Here is a 17,685-nt window from a genome sequence, read left to right as displayed (position 1 = left end):
AACCTATGAACCTATTTCACAAATTCCCATAGTCAGTCAGCAACGTTTTATACAGGAAAGAAAGTGCTTGTATCTGGCGAGGCTTGACCATTTTACAAGGAAACATTATTTAGTCCTTATCTGTTCAAAACTGTAGACAGTGATAGTTTTGTAAATTTCAGTAAGCAGACATTTTCTGACTTTGCAGCATTTTCCCTTAGCAAAAATTCATTGCTGTTTCATAACATGTAAGTATTTGGCCTTTGTAACAGGCTAACTTCACTGCCTGCCACCAATAGAACACCAGTACTCATATGCAATTTACAAAGAAAGCTGCAAAAATATGGTCCACATGACATAGCACTGGTGTGCAGGAAAGTCTGGGGCACCAGTGTTCATGCAATTCAGAAGCAAAAGAACTATTAACGCAAACAATGGTCCATAGAAAACAATAGTACAACACTGCACACTGAAGCTGCTCTCTCAACAAAATTCTGACACTATTTCTAGGCTGTCCTCCTCCTGAGTAGTAGACTCTGGATTCCAAGCCAAGTAACTTTGCTGCACTTCCCTTACATCTTTTCTCTTGGATACATGGGATGTCCAGCCTACTCTGTATCATCATGTCATGCACTTCCAAGCTCCATCCTGTCAGTGTGCATACACTGAGTGTAGCAACTCTTAGTTCATGTTTAACAGGTTGATTGGTTTTATGTCCAGCTTTTGCTCAATGGAGCTATCCCAGGTAAACCTGACTGGCCAACTGGACACTGGCCAGCCAGTAGCTTATTGTTCCAGGGGCTGCTGGGCTTTATGGCAGGCACACATTAACCAGTAGGTACATACAGCCCTACCACCATTAACATGGGTCCTTGACGTAGGTCAAAGTAGACCGGGTCCTAAACCCACTTAATACTGATAATTACCCCTTGCCCATTTGGTGACATTAATCAACATGACTGAATCACCTAAAGCCATATTTTACACCATTGAGTGTCTAGCCTTGCCATGTCACAAACAGATAGTAGGCAGTAAAATAGCTCCAAAACTTTTCAGTCTTTTTACCACATACAAACACACACACACACACACACACACACACACACACACACACACACACACACACACACACACACACACACACGCACACCACACACTTTAACACAATACTGTTGCATACCTCATGCATGACTCCCATGTGCATATTATGGTCTATCTCCAAGGTCTGCTCCCAGCATTATCATCATTTCATCCTGTCTCTTATCTCCCTATAAATATTTTAAATAGTTTCAGGTATAATCCTTTGTTCCCTCATACTGAAAACTGCACTACATACCTGTCCTACAGTTTCATACTACATGTTCTTCAGAACAAAAAGACATAACCGTTCACATTACAGACAGAATTGAAACAATGCATAAAATCTCCCTCCTTTGTATTTGCGTGTGCACTGGAGCATGTGTGTTTGTTTGTGTAACAATGTGACACAGCTTCTGTACAGATTATTGCAGTGCTCATTTCTAATTTCATATTCATAGCGAATTTTCAGATGCATACCATTCACTAACTTCGTTCCCTACATTCTGAAGAAAACACTTTATTCATAGACATAGTGACCCACATCTAATGTAATTACATCTGTGCACTTCTTAATAACATCAGAGACACCAGTATCTACTGTTCTCCATTATCGCCAATGTGAGGACAATACTAAGCTTCAAACCTATGGGAATGTGCTTCAGCATGTGAAGATATGTCTGGACACACCAGACACAGAGATTCCCTAGTAGCTTAGAAATTCAGTAGGAATATTAAAATGAAATCAAAGCAGAGCACTTTAGTTCCTCAGTCTAGTTTTAGCAAACATAGGAGTGTGAATTCCTTTCACTCTTGTTAACTGTGCCTGGTCTGGTAAAAAGACCTTACAGGCAGCTCACTGCTAGCAGGTTGCTTGTTGTCTAAAAGGCAGCCAGAGCACACCTTTGTTCTTGATTGCAGCTTTGCAAGAATTATTGTTTCCATACATAAGCTGCAAATAATTTCTTCACTGATGTTCTAGGATAAATATTCCAATCGGTCTCTAGTAAATTCAAGTCCCCAGCCATTGCCATTGTTCCTTCTTGAGTTTCATGCAAGGAATGTATTGATTCTTCTAGATGATCAGTAATTGATCAATAATTGACATATAACTTACCATTGTACTTCAGATGGGTCAGAGGTCAAAGTCATAGCAAAGACTAGAAAGTTCTGATGTGTGCTCAGAAGGTTGGCACTCATGCCCTTTGAATAGAGCTTTGAATTTGTAGCACATCAGACTGCTTAGTTGTCTAACCTGTCATTTCTGCAAACAGTGTTGCCAAATTCATGATTGTATTATGTGTGTACAGTATCCATGCAGTGACAATATGAACTTTGTCTACACAATCACATTTCCGTAACACACATGAGAACTCACTAGCATGTATGAAGAGTCAGTGGCATGGATCTTCCTTTTCCTCAAGTTTTTCACATTGTTATTTTTGTTGAATATCCAACAGAGAGGTGCCAATTGTACAGCTAACTGCACACATTTCTAACAAGTCTGCAGAGCTGATGTGTGTGGAATGTGTCCATGGTGCAAATGTTAATAATTGGCATGTCCCAGACTGTGGTATGCCATGGTTCCAGTTTAGTATGCATGACGCTTCACATTTCATAGCATGTGATTGGGAAATGATGGCTCGATGACATATTCTCCCACTGTCCTGCATAAGCAGTAGATAATGTACATACAGAAATGATCTTGTACACAATGCATATTGTGCCTCTGATCCTTATTCTTTGCAGCTGTTTACTACCAGAAATCATTTCAAAATGCAGACTCGCATTACACCTTGAAAGTTTTACATTTCATATTTTATTTTATTTATTTTCAACAAGTAATGGAAAAATATACTGAACAACAGATCAGTGTAACTTTAAATGTTATAAAATGCACAGCAGTTTGATAAAGGGAAATCAATAAAATGAATACTACATCTTGCAGCTAGACATATTCATTCTTGTCAAAATTTAGAAAATGAATAATATTATACAGTTCCTTTACAAGACCTAATATTACCTAGTTATTTCATCAGGTAATACTGATTATTTTTTTTATAAAATAATACTTTACATATATTATATAATATGCTTATATTTACAGATATGTTTTCTTCTCTGCAGATTAATAATTATAATATATATATATATGTCTAAATACCATTCTCTACTTAATATTACTTTATCACTACTTCTCATTACTGTGGATTAATGGACAGAGTTTAGGAGACATTCTCCATTTTTCTTTTTTATACATATCCAGTTAAATAGTATTCTCGTGTAGCAGTTCTTTACAAAATAACCTTCTGGACAGCACTACCACAGCCTGACCACCACAAATCTTTGGTATTTAATGCACAAATACAGGAGGAAACAAAAAAAAAATGAAACAGTGAGTCCAAAAAATAGCAAATTGCAAAGTCATATTAATGAAATAATGCATAAGCAAAAGTCTGGAAAAAAAAACAAACAAAAAAAAAAAAAACATAAAATAAAATAGTGAAAGGAATACAGATGGCATATGTTTTGGTCCTAGTTAAATGTGAAGTGAATGGAAAGAAAAAAGTCTTATAATAGTTATAGTTTTGCAAGAGCTATGTCTTCTGTGCTCCTCACAGCTCCAGTAATTTAATGTATTAAACTAGAATTAAGGAAAAAATATTTTTACAAAAGTCAAACATTTACTATATTCTGAGGTAGTGGCCTTGGAGTTAATATGTTTAATCAGAAGAGGTGCTTTCCTATCAGAAAAAAAGCACGCTTGTATTCACTTTGTCTGTTGCTTAGACAGTCTGTAAATACTAAACATTTTAAGTTTACATTAAGGAGTATTTTTAAACTTTACTTTCAATACTGCAAGTTTCCTTTTTTTCTAACTTAACAGAATAGAATGATTATGTTTGGTTTTGAGTACAACCAGGACAAAGTTAGTGTTTATTATATCTCTCAGTGTAAAGTTTGCTTCAATACAAAATACACACTTATTTCAGACAGTAACTATAGATATCTTTTAAAGCCTACAACCTGATATTATTAAGAGAATGCTGGTAAGTGTTAAAGTACACCATGTTTCATGTGACATGTTCAGAAATAACTGTGCAAGTTAAAACCTTTTATTACTTGTCTGCAGGCTATGTTTCACAGTTCAATCCTCTATCAATAAGTTGATCAGCAACTATTAAAAGGCTGCAGTACTTTCTGATCTGCACCTTGCACTACTTATATAAACAGTCGGACATGGTTCTTTACTCTGCTGAAATGCTCTTGTTATAATGAGACAGCTTTTTTTTTACAGTTCACTTCAAATTCCAGTTTCCAACATTCCCAATTTTCACTGCTACACTAGTAAGTTAAATATTAAAACATTTTGTTGTATTTAAACAAAAATAATTAAACAGGTTTAACAGCTGTACCAGCAATACTTTAATAGTCAGATAAATTATTATTTGTGCTCTTTTTGTTCTGCTGAGATTATTAGTTGACAAATCCTATTACTCAAGCTTTCACCACTACATTTTTACTGTTCTTATACTTGCTGTTTCAGTAATTTGTGTTTTACTTTGCACTTCAAATCATAAAATTTAAAACAGGATAGGTACTTGAAAAACTAAGCTTCAAGTTTCTGCTTGCATCCATTGTGGTTCAAGATATGGTGACCATGAAAACATAAGGCTTATAAGAAAACGTATATCCATAAAATTATCCTGATTGCAGAAGGGTGGTATTTGTTCTGATATACTTTTATATAAACAATTGCTGGGTTTAGACACCAGAGAATCTTGTGGGAAGAAGCACCACCACCACAGCAAATTATCTTATTTTGAATATTTTTTTATTAAAAATGTGTTAAACCCAAAAATAGTTTGTGCAGCATTTTTCTGTAGCTAGTAAGTCAGAAATGTTAACAATCATTCTAACGAGCTGAAAAATGTCAAAGACTACCATCACTTGTGTCCCTTTAATATTCAGACACAATTCTGGTCGCACAGAAAATAAATTCAAACTGTCAGTACCCATAACAAATATTATTTTAATTTAATTATTTATAATTGAGTAAATGAGCTGGCCCTGAGAACGTTTGCAGTAACAACAAAGGCCAGAACCATATACAAGTAAACAAACAGAAACAATGTATAAATCATTCATTATTATATACAAATAATGTGTCAAAGCTTATATAAATAATGGGGAAGAATAGTCAACAAAAACTTAAAAGCATATATACTTTTATACATAATTTTAGAAGAAAAGAGAAACAAAGCAACATAAATATTAAACGAAAGTGGGACATATGATAATAATAGCCATTCATTACTCCCTAAAACAGTGGCATGGTTTAATTACGGAGGTGACTCTCAAGAAGCAAGCTTCACAACCTGCTGCCAGTTCCAGCCAACATTGAATTGCTTATTTATTTCTGTGTGACAAACTTAATTAGTGACTTTTACTATCAAACTACACTGAAACAGGAATTAGAGTTGGCTCAAAGATTTAATTCTTTTTGATCATGCGCACCACTTAAAACAGAAGTATATAATGTTTGCACAGTGTATGATACATCTCAATAATATGACTTATGAGCAGGCAGCCTTTTGGTGGGGGCTCATGCACTTTTACTTATTGTTTTACTAATACTACTGTGAATATATTATTTTTTTAATTAATGGTCTACAATGCAGTTTATGAATACTGCCAATATGGTAGGTATAGTTGTTCATTTGCTTCCACTGAATTAACATGTTTAAGGTGAAGAGAATATTGTCCGGAAGCTTTTTATTTTTTTTATTAATGTGTGTGTATTCATGATGACATGAACCGCCATTCTCTGTGATGAGGTAGTCAGTCAGAACTGGAATATGATTTTGTATTTCAAACACATGGCATTTTAAATAAATATAAAACATGTAGCCTCTCCCACCACTAAAAAATGGCTGGATTTTTTCCCTTGGCCTTACAGGATTATATGACATTTATATTATACCTCTGTCATGTGATCTGATCTTCCCTTTAAAATGAAGACTTAGCATTCAGTGTTCCTTGAGGGGGTTAGAGCATATGATAATGCCATACAGCAATAATACTGTAAATGCACCTTTTCAGCATTATCTTTTCTCTCAAATTGCATGTTATACAACAGGTTTTATTATTATTATTTTTTTATTAGAAAGTACACCTGTGTTAGGAACTTACCATAATTAAAGATATTCTAATAGGTTCAATGTTGCAGGATGCCTACCTGCAAAAGCCTGCTGTCTAGCCTGAATCCCAGAACTCCTGGTATCCATGTAGAAGGGAGTCAGCTGGGTCAAGAAAAGGAAACATGAAGAATTGTGGAAGTTGGACCAGCTGTCAAGCTCCTTCAGAGGGGAATCTTAACAGTCAGAACTGGAAAAGTGAATAGTACATTGATCATCTAGCAGTCTTTGAGTACAAAGTCAGACAATTTCACCACAGCCTCGTTGATGACATCAAATGGACCTTATTTTGGTCTGTTGTTCATTTATTTATTTTGTATATATTTATGTTTATTTATCAGGGTAGTGTACTGATCAAAACTTACTAGTTTCAGGCACAGGCTGGCTAAAGCCATTGCAGTTGATACCACAGGTTATATTTATTATTAAGTAATATCTTTGAACAACATTCAAGATAAGAAAACAGAGACAGAGGGGAAGCAGTAGTAAGAACAAACAAGGACAGTGGACTGGGGAACTTCAATAAACTATGGCAGGATGATACAAGATAATCCAAGATGGTGGCATGGAGTTACAATTGTGATATGTGTTTCTCTTTTCAGTCATCCAAATTCTTAATTAACTATACATTAAAATGCTTTAAAGTGTTTCTTTTTCACTTTAAAGATAACGGTAAATGTAAGACAAATTACTGCATTATTTTTTGTTTTATATTATTTAAGCCATATACTAATTACAATACTGCTCTAATGGAATACCTTTAAGTTGCCATGCATAATGCTTGTACATACACACTGAAGTTACTTTACCTAAAGAAGAAAAAGATTTAGAAGCTCTCTCCATTGGCCTTTCAGAATGCCAACACCAACACCAGTGTCAAAACTGAAGATGCTAACATCAGCAGTGTTACCCAGCTGAAGTTGGATAATGAACTCTGAAAATACTGACACCAATGTCAACATCAACACCTCCATAACCCTTGCAATTCTCAGCCTTGAAAAGAACAATAAAGGAACTTAACAGCAGCATTGAGATGGCATCTTATGAAACCAGTTTAACTTGGGTCATTGCCAAAAAGGATGGCACTGTTAAGGAAGTATCAAATGCCCTACAGTCTAAGGGAGCAAGTGGTATACAAGCTCCAGCCCAGCATAGTATCCTGCCGAAGTACAGAATCTGGCCAGCATCGGTTGAGCCAACTTCCATCAACTTCACACAGTTTAGTTCAGTGATGGAGATGGGATGGTGACTTACTTCAGTGTAAGTGAATGACGTGTCAAAGACCGAAAAATAATGCTCGCCTCTCTAATCAACTTTGTCCCAACAGAATATAGGGTCTAGGCCCAAATTAAACAGAATATATCTTCTACAACTGATTCTATTGGAAGAGCCAAAGGTTCCACACATTGACAGGCCACCTTAGAAGGTGGAGAAGAATGCTAATGTCTGTTGGTTTTATCCTTGGCCAAATGAGGCAAAGAAACTGAATGAGACTTAACAAGACATAGAAACTGACATACTAGGGCCAGAAGAAGGACCAGCTCTTGAGGATGATGGGAAGTCCATTAATTCCATCATCTCTTACTAAGCAGAAAGGCATCTTTACATCAGTAAACTTTGAATATCTTCCTTCTATGGTGAATGGTAATACTGCAAAATTCTTTACAGATGTCATACCTTTCATGGATTTGACCTTATAAACAAGAGAAACACTGTACAAATATGTCCTGTGGTTGAATTTTCTCTCTAGAAGGATAGCGGTGGAAACCTTGGTCTGTAACTAAAGTTGGAGTAACCACCAACAAATACTACAAGCAAAGGAAATCAAACAACTGGATAAAATGAAACAGGTCCATTGCAATACATGGCCAGGAATTCAATGTACAATTTCCACAGAAGGAGAAAGAGCTATCAGGTTTTGTATCCTTCAGAAAATGCTTGACAATGCATAGCTTATTATTCTATCAACTTACTAAGTGTATATGTGAAATATTTAAAAGTTGTTCCTGATTTTGTTCGTTGCTTCTGATTCTTGAACTAAGAAGTTGAGAGGGCAGAGGGGAGTTGCACTATGTGATTCTGGCATCAGCCATCTGAGATGCATTTCTGGGTCATTATTTATGAATTTATTCATTCACTTGATTTCAAGCAAATATCTGAGGTGTACAGCAATGCAAGCAGCTATAATTGAGGGGTGTGTGTGGGTGTGGATCAAAGATCGAAATATTAGAAAAATAATGGGTAGAATGAAGAAGTAATAACTGAAATGGGTAGAAAGGCTTAAGTAATTTGTAACTAAAGGTGCTAAGATAGAATATGAGAATAAACAGCATGTGTGTGTGTGTGTGTGTGTGTGTGTGTGTGTGTGTGTGTGTGTGTGTGTGTGTTGGGGTGTCTGGACTTTTTCACCTTACTCTCACGTCTCTAATGTTTGAAGACCCGAGTGTGAGGTAAAACACAATATACTACAGCTGTTGTACAACTTTTTGTCTTATAAATAGTGTAAAACAAAAAATAAAGTATGCTGTAACCGGGTCTATATTAGATCATTGAATATTTAACAGTTTGAATCACTAAAGGTCGACCTTTAGTGATCGAACTGTTAAAACATCGACTGCTCAGAAGAAAAAATAAAAACCACAAAAAAAAAAACTAAATGGTGTAGGCAGGGGGCAAGCTAACTTGCATCCCTACACCCCCCGCTACATAAATATACTAACTCCGAGACCGCACTACGTTGAAGTAAATGGAAATCTCCCCTTAAGGAGATTTCCGTTTACTTGTTCGATGTTCTGCAGTTTTGCTATTCTAGTGTCGACAATGTCAGATTTGATATTGTCGGCTTTCGAGAATTTAATATAGACTCATTGTAACCAAGTGACTATTCTGGTAATCACAGAGAGACAGGGGTGCCTAATAACTTAAAATCCATAGGTTAAAATGGTTTGAGCTACCCTCCTAATAGTTGGTAAATGTGTCACATTTTATTAATTTGTTCCACAGCCTGCAAGATAGTATAGTATTCTGCATATTAAAGATGGAAGGTTGGTTGCAGTTTATTTAATTCTCTTGATTGTTGGTGTTATGGATGGTGTGGTATTCATCATGTTGCAAAGCTGCTCGTACCATTATAGCTTGATGTTAACTGCTGAAGAAGTCTCTTAAGTTCTTTTGAATGAGATGAATGTGCTAACTGGAGGTTTATTTTGTACCTGTGGAATAAAGTGTTTTGGTATCCAGACAATTCTGCATCTTTTTGTCTGTTGATGTTAACTGCAGCTGCTTGTCTGGTTTTTTTTTTTTGTGTTTTTTTTTTTGGGGGGGGGGCTTGGATTATCCATCTTAAGCCTTGGACATTTACAACTTGAGTTATTTCTCCCAATAGTCTCTAATGGTTAACAAACTGAACATGTGGTAAAACAAGTACAAAGTACCATTTAACTGAGACTTGAGCTCCCTCCCTAGTTGGTAAATGTCACACATTTTGCCCATTTGTTCTACCTTATGAGAGGTACTACAGTGTTACATATTTTGAAGATGGAATGTTAACAATAGCTGTAGCAGTTTCTTTAATTATTTTGCTTGCTGGTAATATGGATGATATGGCAATGTCAGCAAATGAAGAAGCCTCAGTTTAAGAATTTAGGGGTAGGAAGCTTTAATGATCTCAGTCATTAAAAAGTACAGGTGTGTACACTTACCATAAATGTAGATGCTTGAGTGTATTCACTGTTGCAGTAATCACGTGTGGGTTATTCCAGCTGGGTAGCCCTCGGCCAGCCCGAGTACCAGTGTAAAGGATTTCCCTCCTGCATCAGCTGTCTGGAGACTGATGCTGATGTCAGGTCATCAGGGCTATAAAAAGAGGCAGCCAACGCCATTGCATATGTTTTTCTTGCCCCCAAAGGTATGAGCCCTTAAGCCAAAGAAATAAAAATAAAATAAAAAGAGGGAAAGTGGGAGGGAAACAGGACTGCAACAGTGAATACACTCAAACATCTAAATTTATGGTAAGTGTTTACAGCTGCACTATGTTCTTCATGTTTCACTGTTGCAGTCATCACTTGTGGGAATATTCCCAAAGATGAGAAAAAAGGGTGGAGGGTGGACGAGAGGGGTTTAAAGCAAGCACTATATTAAGGAGATGCCAGCATGTCCTGCAGGACTGCAGATGCAAAGGCTGCCCTGGTCTTGGAGAAAGTAGCCAGCTGGTAATGCTTGGTGAAAGTGTGGATGGATGTCCAGGTGGCTGCTTCCAAAATATCCTTGGTTGGGACCTCTCTCAGGAAGGCAGTGGAAGTAGAGGCTGCCCTAGTGGAATGTGGTCTGATTGTTTTGTGAGGACTCTTTCCATGAAAGGAATAGCAGAAATGGAAGCAATGAGAGATCCATTTAGACATGGTCTGTTTGGAAATGGGTTTCCCCTCTGCCCAGGTGTGAAAGAAACCAGTAGCTGGTCAGATTTCCTGACTGATTTGGTCCTATCCGAGTAATATCTCAATTGTCTGTGCACATCTAATGTATGCAAAATTCTTTCCCCTTTATTTTGTGGGTTGGGAAAGAAGGTAGGGAGGTAGATGGCCTTATTGAGGATAACATTAGAGACCACTTTAGGCATGAAGGAGGGGTTGGTCCTAAGAGACACCCTGTCAGCATGGAAAATTATGAAAGGCTCAGTGGCCATCAGGGCCTGCAGTTCAGAAACTCTCCTAGCTGAGGTGATGGCCAGCAAGAAGGCAGTTTTCCAAGAAAGGTATTTTAGGTCAGCTGAAGCAGCTGTCTCAAAGGGCGGTAAAGTAAATTTTTCCAGGACAAAGTTAAGATCCCACACTGGGGAAGGTGGCCTGATGTGTGCTACACCCCTAAGGAAATGCTTTAGTGGGTGTTGAGAAAATATGGGGTGATCCGCCTGGACAAAGGCCAAGATAGCGGAGGCATGTGTCTTGATGGAGGAGTAAGACAATACCTTTTCTAGGAGCTCTGCCAGATAGTTCAGAACAAATGGCGATGTGGCATGGGTGCTGTTGATCCCCTTGCCCTGGCACCAGATAGTAAATCTTTTCCATTTGGCAGAGTAGGATTTTCTAGTGCTAGGCCTTCTAGCCTCCTTGATGTTGTTTAGAACCTGCCTGCTGAAAACTGTGGTGCCATCCACTTTTGGGGTATAAGCCATGTGGACAGCTTGAGTGTGGGGAGGTTTGGATGCAGTACCATCCCTTTCTCCTGAGTTAGAAGGTTTGCTGTGAAATGCAGGGTCATGGGAGGTTCTTTGGCTAGACTGAGGAGCAAGGGGTACCAGTGCTGTCTGGGCCAGTCTGGGACAATGAGAATAGCCTTTGGTCCTTCCTCCCTGATCTTGAGAAGAACCCTGGGGATCAGACGCAAGGGGGGAATGTGTACACAAACAGGTTGCCCTAGTGGAAGGATAGGGCATCTACCTTCCATGCTTCTAGATGGAACTCTCTGGAGCAGAACTTGGCTAGCTGGTGGTTTTCTAAGGTTGCAAAGAGGTCTATGTCCGGGTTCCCCCAGTTTTGGCTGATGTTGAGAAAGGCCTCCCTGTGCAGCTGCCACTCGTGGGGATCCAGGAGGCCTCTGCTTAACTGGTCTGCCAGGGTGCTCTGTTTCCCTGGGATATACTGAGCTATTAGATGCAGTCCCAGATTTGAGGCTGACTGCCAGATTTGCATAGTTAATGACACAGGGGGGTAAGAGTGAGTGCCCCCCTGCTTGTTTATGTACCACATTACTGTTGTGTTGTCTGTCTTGATTAAGAGCATTCCTGGTCTCAGCTGTCCTTTGAAATCTAGAATTGCCCTGTGTATCACCAGCATTTTCTAGGTTGATATGGAGGCCCTGAACCTCCTGTTCCCCAAATACTCTGAGTGCACATAGTTCCTTGGTGTGCCCCCCAGGCTGTATCTGATGCATCTGTGGTGATGGTCTAGCCCTGTGGGAGAGTGATGGAGAGTAGACCCTTGTTCAGGGCACATGCCTCTGCCCACCATAAGAGCTCCTTTCTTAAACAAGGGCTCAGGGGCAGCTGGTGTTCCAGTGACTGTGAGTGCTGGCATCTGAGGTTTCTGAAGTACCATTGTAGTTTCCTCATATTTAGTCTGGCTAGGGGTACCATCAGGATGCAGAATGCCACGTATTCCAGCTCTTACAGGAATTTTCTTGCTGTGAGGTGGGTACTGCGGGCCAGCTGTGTACAGTAAGAGTGGAGGAAGCTTTGCTTATCTGGAGGAAGGTAGGCTGTTTGTGCTGAAGTGTCCAGTAGAGCTCCCAGGAAGGTTAACCTTCTGGTGGGTTGAAATTGGGACTTCTCTAGTTTGATAGTGAATCACAGAGAGGATAGGAGAGTTTGAACATAGGTGGTCCAGCAGTAGTTTATGCTTTGTGTCTGCCTGGATGAGGCAGTCATCCAGGTAGGGGTAGATCTGTATGCCCTTCTGTCTGCAAAAGGCAATGACAGGAGCCAGGTATTTGGTGAAGACTCTGGGAGCAGTAGATAACCCAAAGGGGAGAGCAGAGAACTGAAAAGTGTTGTGACCCTGCTCTGAAGTGCAGGAAACTCCTGCAGGACTTCCTTATTGGAATATGGAGGTAGGCAAACTTCATATCTAGGGTCACTAGCCAAGCATGTGGTATCAACATTGGTAAAAGCTTGTGTAGGGTCAGCATTTTGAACTGTGGGACCAGAAGGGACATATTCAGAGTGGATAGGCCTAGAATAGGGCACCAGGTGCCTTCCTTTCTGGGAATTAGGAACAGTCTGGAATAAAACCTTTTTCCAATCTATTCCTCTGGTACAGGTTCCAGCGCACCTTGGGCATAAAGCTTTTGGATCTGACAGATAGCTTCTGCCCTCTGATTTTCTGGTACATCTGGGAAGACTGAATATCTGGAGTTTTCTTTGAAAGAGAATCTGTACCCACTGGTGATAATTCTTAGGACCCATAGATCTGAGGTGATGGGTTTCCAATTCTGTAGGAAGAGGGAGAGTCTTCCTCCTAGTCTCTCTGGGGGAACGTGGAGCACAGGGGAAGGGGAAGAGTCACTGTGAATCCTTGAAGAAGGGAGTGGGTTTAGAACTCCCTTGCCTAGATGTTGTAGAGGTCCACTGTCTGGATCTCTGATGGCTTTGTGGCTGGTGCCTGGTAGGCCTTTTCTCTGTGCCCCTTCCTCTGGACAGGTTTTGTTTGGGCAGGAAAGAACCAATGCTTTGTGGGGAAGTTCTTACTGAACCTGGGGGGCTGTACCTGTAAGAAATCTTTCACAGTCTGCATAGACTTGGCCTTGTCTTCCATTTTCTTAATAACCTCCTCAGCTTTGGGTCCCAAAAGCTGGTCCTTATCCAGAGGGGCATCTAATAACTTGGACTTTATCTGGTCAGGTAAAGATTTCTCCCTTAACCAGGCATACCTTTTGATCACAGAGCTGGTAACTGCAGCCCTACTGGAAGCCTCCAAGGCATCAAGCCCACAATGAAGGGAATGCTTGGTTGGCTACCTAGGAGCAAGTATAAGGTCTGATAGTTCCCTAGTAGCACTGTTGTCTGGTAGGGTGGACATTTTCTGTTTTAATAATTCCAGGACATTTTGCTGGTATTTCAGCATATGGAATTGACAATTCAGAGCTCTGATGGCTAAGGTAGCAGAAGGGTAGACCTTCTTGCCTAGTTTGTCTAAGGCTCTGCTCTCTTTATTAGTAGGAATGGGGTTTTTAGAGGAGCTAGCCCTAGCCCCCTTATGACCCTGAGTAATGACCTCTGGATCAGCTGTAAGGATTTTAAAAAGCTATAATATCTGTCTGGCTTCCTGGGTGCAGGGGGAAATGAGTCTGGGATGAGTGCAAATTCTGAAAAGACATCCTCCACCACATCCAGGATTGGAGGGATGGCCAGAGGTTTATGTTGTGGTAGGTCAAGAAATTCTCTCAGTCTCTTCTTTGACTGGGGGGAATCCTGTGCCTCCCATTGAAAATGTTCCCTGACGGAATTTAAAGTTTCCCCGAAAGAGACGTCTTCAGGAGGGGAGGCAGCAGGAATGGGGTCATCAGCATCAGAGCCATCAAATGCTGCAAAAGGCTGGTCTTCATTGTCAGACTCTTCTAATTCAGAACCCTCTGACTCCTGATCAGAAAGGGCCTCAGGGGAAGTGTCCCTCTTCCTTTTAGCTAGGGTGGTTTGGTCAAGCTGGCTTTCTCTAATTAGAGTGATAAAATCTTCTGCCATTTTGAGAAGCTGCTGTGACTATGCAGTAGGCTGGGAGGAAGGAGGTCGGTGGCTGGGTCCCTGGGAGGGGGTCTTTTTTGGTGTAGTCTTGGTCTTGGGCCTGGTGGACTCTGAGGCCTTGTACAAAGTTAGTCTAACCAGCGGCATGGTCATTGGTCTCTGCCTGGTGTTGGTCATTGGTACTGTCTCTGCGGAAGCCAGTGCCTGTGAAGTGGCTCCGGACTCAACCACATGACTGAAGGTCAAAGTACCGGCAGGAGAAGCTGGATCCAGCAGTGTACCAGACTCCAAACTGGTCACAGTAGAGGCCTGCTATGGTTCGTCTGGCATCAGGGGCTGTGAAGGCACCTCACTAAATTCAGCAAATGTAGTGGGAGGAAGGCTAGCTGATATTGGACCGGAGTCGTTCGAGGGTCTAACTTTCTGAGGCCTATCCTTTTCTTTATCTTTCTTTTTTCTAGGTAAATCAACAGTTGCCTGACCAACCAATGCCATTTTGCAGTGAGAAAAAGAGTCACTAAAATGTCTAGCTACAATATCCGCTCTTTTCCTAATAGTTCTGGCATTAAACAGAGCACAGACATGACATCCTAGGCAGGTGATACAGAGGGTATGGAAGTCTCGATGTGGGATCTCTTTTCCACAACTGAGACAATTATTGACTTTCTCTGACATCGGATAAAAGCAAGAAAAGGTTCCCCAATGGGTACTTAGCTTTAGATATTTATTGCCTCACTCTGGCAAAGGGCAACTGATGCACTCATGAAACTGCTTCTGCTTTGGGCTTCACGGCAAGAAAGACTGATGTAATGACATTGGCTGCCTCTTTTATAGCCCTGACAACATGACATCAGCCTCAGTCTACACACAGCCAACACAGCAGGAAAATCCTTTACTCTGGTATTCAGGCCAGCTGAGGGCTACCCAGCAAGGATAAACCACAAGTGATGACTGTAACAGTGAAACACGAAGAACATCTACAAATTCTGATATTCTTCTGCCAGTATTTGTTCACAGACTTGTAATATCCTTCAGAATATTACAAGTACATCATTAAAATTCTACACATCTAAAAAAGTATGCAAATTCTGGAATGGGTTATTGTGACAAGATATTCCCTTTGAGTACTATCTATACCACTCAACTGACCCTATTTTTGCAGAATGCCCCTGATATTGCTTCACATAGTTGTCCTGTCCCTCATAACATTTTTGATTTTCTGGTAAATCACTCAGTAATACCAGTTATTAGAGTTGTATTCTTCATATTGTTCAAAAACGCACACTGATTCAGCACATGTCATTCTAGCAAATTTTTAAGTGATTTTGAGTAATATTAACAAATTGTTCCAGATTTATCCTGCTATTATTTTTAGCTTTGTCCACAATTTTGGCCAAATAACTTTAGAAGTATGGTACTTCCCCAAAACATTCAGATCTAAATTATTTCTATTGGTGTTATTTCAGCAAACCAGAAATATAGTACTTGGCGGGTCATGTTGCTGCATTTGCTTGGTACAGTTTTTGTCTTTATCAGTAATGTTTACGTTGGAGGGGAGTAGTCCAACAGGTAGCACACTCAATCTTTAGTGGAGAAGGTTCTGGGTTCTTTTCCATGCAGGGCATATGGGGGGGTGCTGCACTCCCCAGAGTGCCATCACTTGGATGAAATGTTAAACCAAGGCTTCTCTGCCTGAGTCAGTGGTAGCTCAGGTGGATGTAAAAGATCCCACGGCACTTCTCAAAAAGAGAAAAAGTTGTTCCCAAGTGTCCTGGTGAAATTTCCTGTAGTGAGTATAAATAACACCTTGGGTCTTCCCTAAAAAGAGACCACTGGTCTTGTGGAACTAACCCAGTCAAGAAAAAGTTTGTCTAAATAAATAATGGCTGCCACAATATTACCATTATTTCATTATATCTTTGTATTCTTACTGTTTTAATGCAGCATCATCATTAAGTGGTTATGATTATTATATTTCAGTGCAGCTGCCACTGTATAGTGATCATGGAAGTTTTTTCCCACAATCCACTTTAACCTACCTTTATATCAGTCATGGTAGACATAAGGAAAGAGATGAGTGCTGTCATGTTAGTGCTCATCTTCTTTTTTAATAAAGAAACTTTACCGAAAATGAATGCCAATGTCTTTCCTTAAAATGTATTAGGACTTACAAGAACAAGTTTTTTAGGTTTCTTCTCTTCCAGCTGTCTTCATCCTTTTAAGATCAAATACCCAAAGTCTTGAACCCAGCCAAAATCCAAATCATTGTTCGAAAAGAGAAGCAGCTACAGCTAAATATCTCTGGGCTAAGGTCAGTTTTATCAATGTGGATGCACCAGGTCCACCTCATAAGTACGAGTATCTCATTCAGGGACAAGGAGGTCATAACATCCCTGTAGTCTTCCCTTATAAGGCCCATTATTGAGTACAATGCCCTGTTCGGCATGTAACTCGCAAAGCAGATGCAGCAGCTGGAGAGACCGCAGAGGTTCCTCACCAGGAGAATCCAGGGCCTCAAAAATATACCCTACAAAAACAGGCTAAAAGCCCTATCCCTCTACTCAGTGTCATACAGACTTCTCAGCAGTGACCTCTGTCTGGCATATAAGGCAATCTTGCACCCTGCCTTGATGGGACTGCTGCATATACGCAAGTCAAGCTCCACTTGAGTAACCCAGATGCACGGCCGCATCCTGATCTGTGACATTAAGAGGACTTGTTGGTGGGACAGATTTGTGTCCCAGAGACTCCCCCATCTACAGAACAGACTCCCTCTCCATGTCAAGCAGAGTACCTCTTTACCCCTTTTTAAGTGCTACCTTGATAACTGGATGGGAAACAGAAAATACATCCCTGGGATTCCACCCATGTCCCTGCTGAACAGGGGCATCGGGTGCTGACTTGGCTAAACTCTTGGCTAGGCTAATAAGGGCCTCAGGGCAAATAGCCTAGTAACTTCCTATGATCCAATGATCCTGACTCCTGTCAATGTCCAATAGTTTAAAGAAGGATTTTTGTTGGTTTCTTATTAATTATAGCCCTGCTGTTGCCTCACACAGGGATTAAGTCATTTGTGCCCAGACTGTACTTCTTTACCACAATCTACTGGGTCCTATGGTTAAGGAAGGTTTACTTACAAAAATGGAGTAAAATAGTAGGACAGAAGGAGGAGATAGTGGCTCAGGTTAGAAAGGA

This window comes from Protopterus annectens, chromosome 8.part0 (genome assembly GCF_019279795.1).
Source record: "Protopterus annectens isolate FY-2018-M chromosome 8.part0, PAN1.0, whole genome shotgun sequence".
Classification (NCBI taxonomy): Eukaryota; Metazoa; Chordata; order Ceratodontiformes; family Protopteridae; genus Protopterus; species Protopterus annectens.
Note: the sequence above shows the minus strand (reverse complement) of the source record.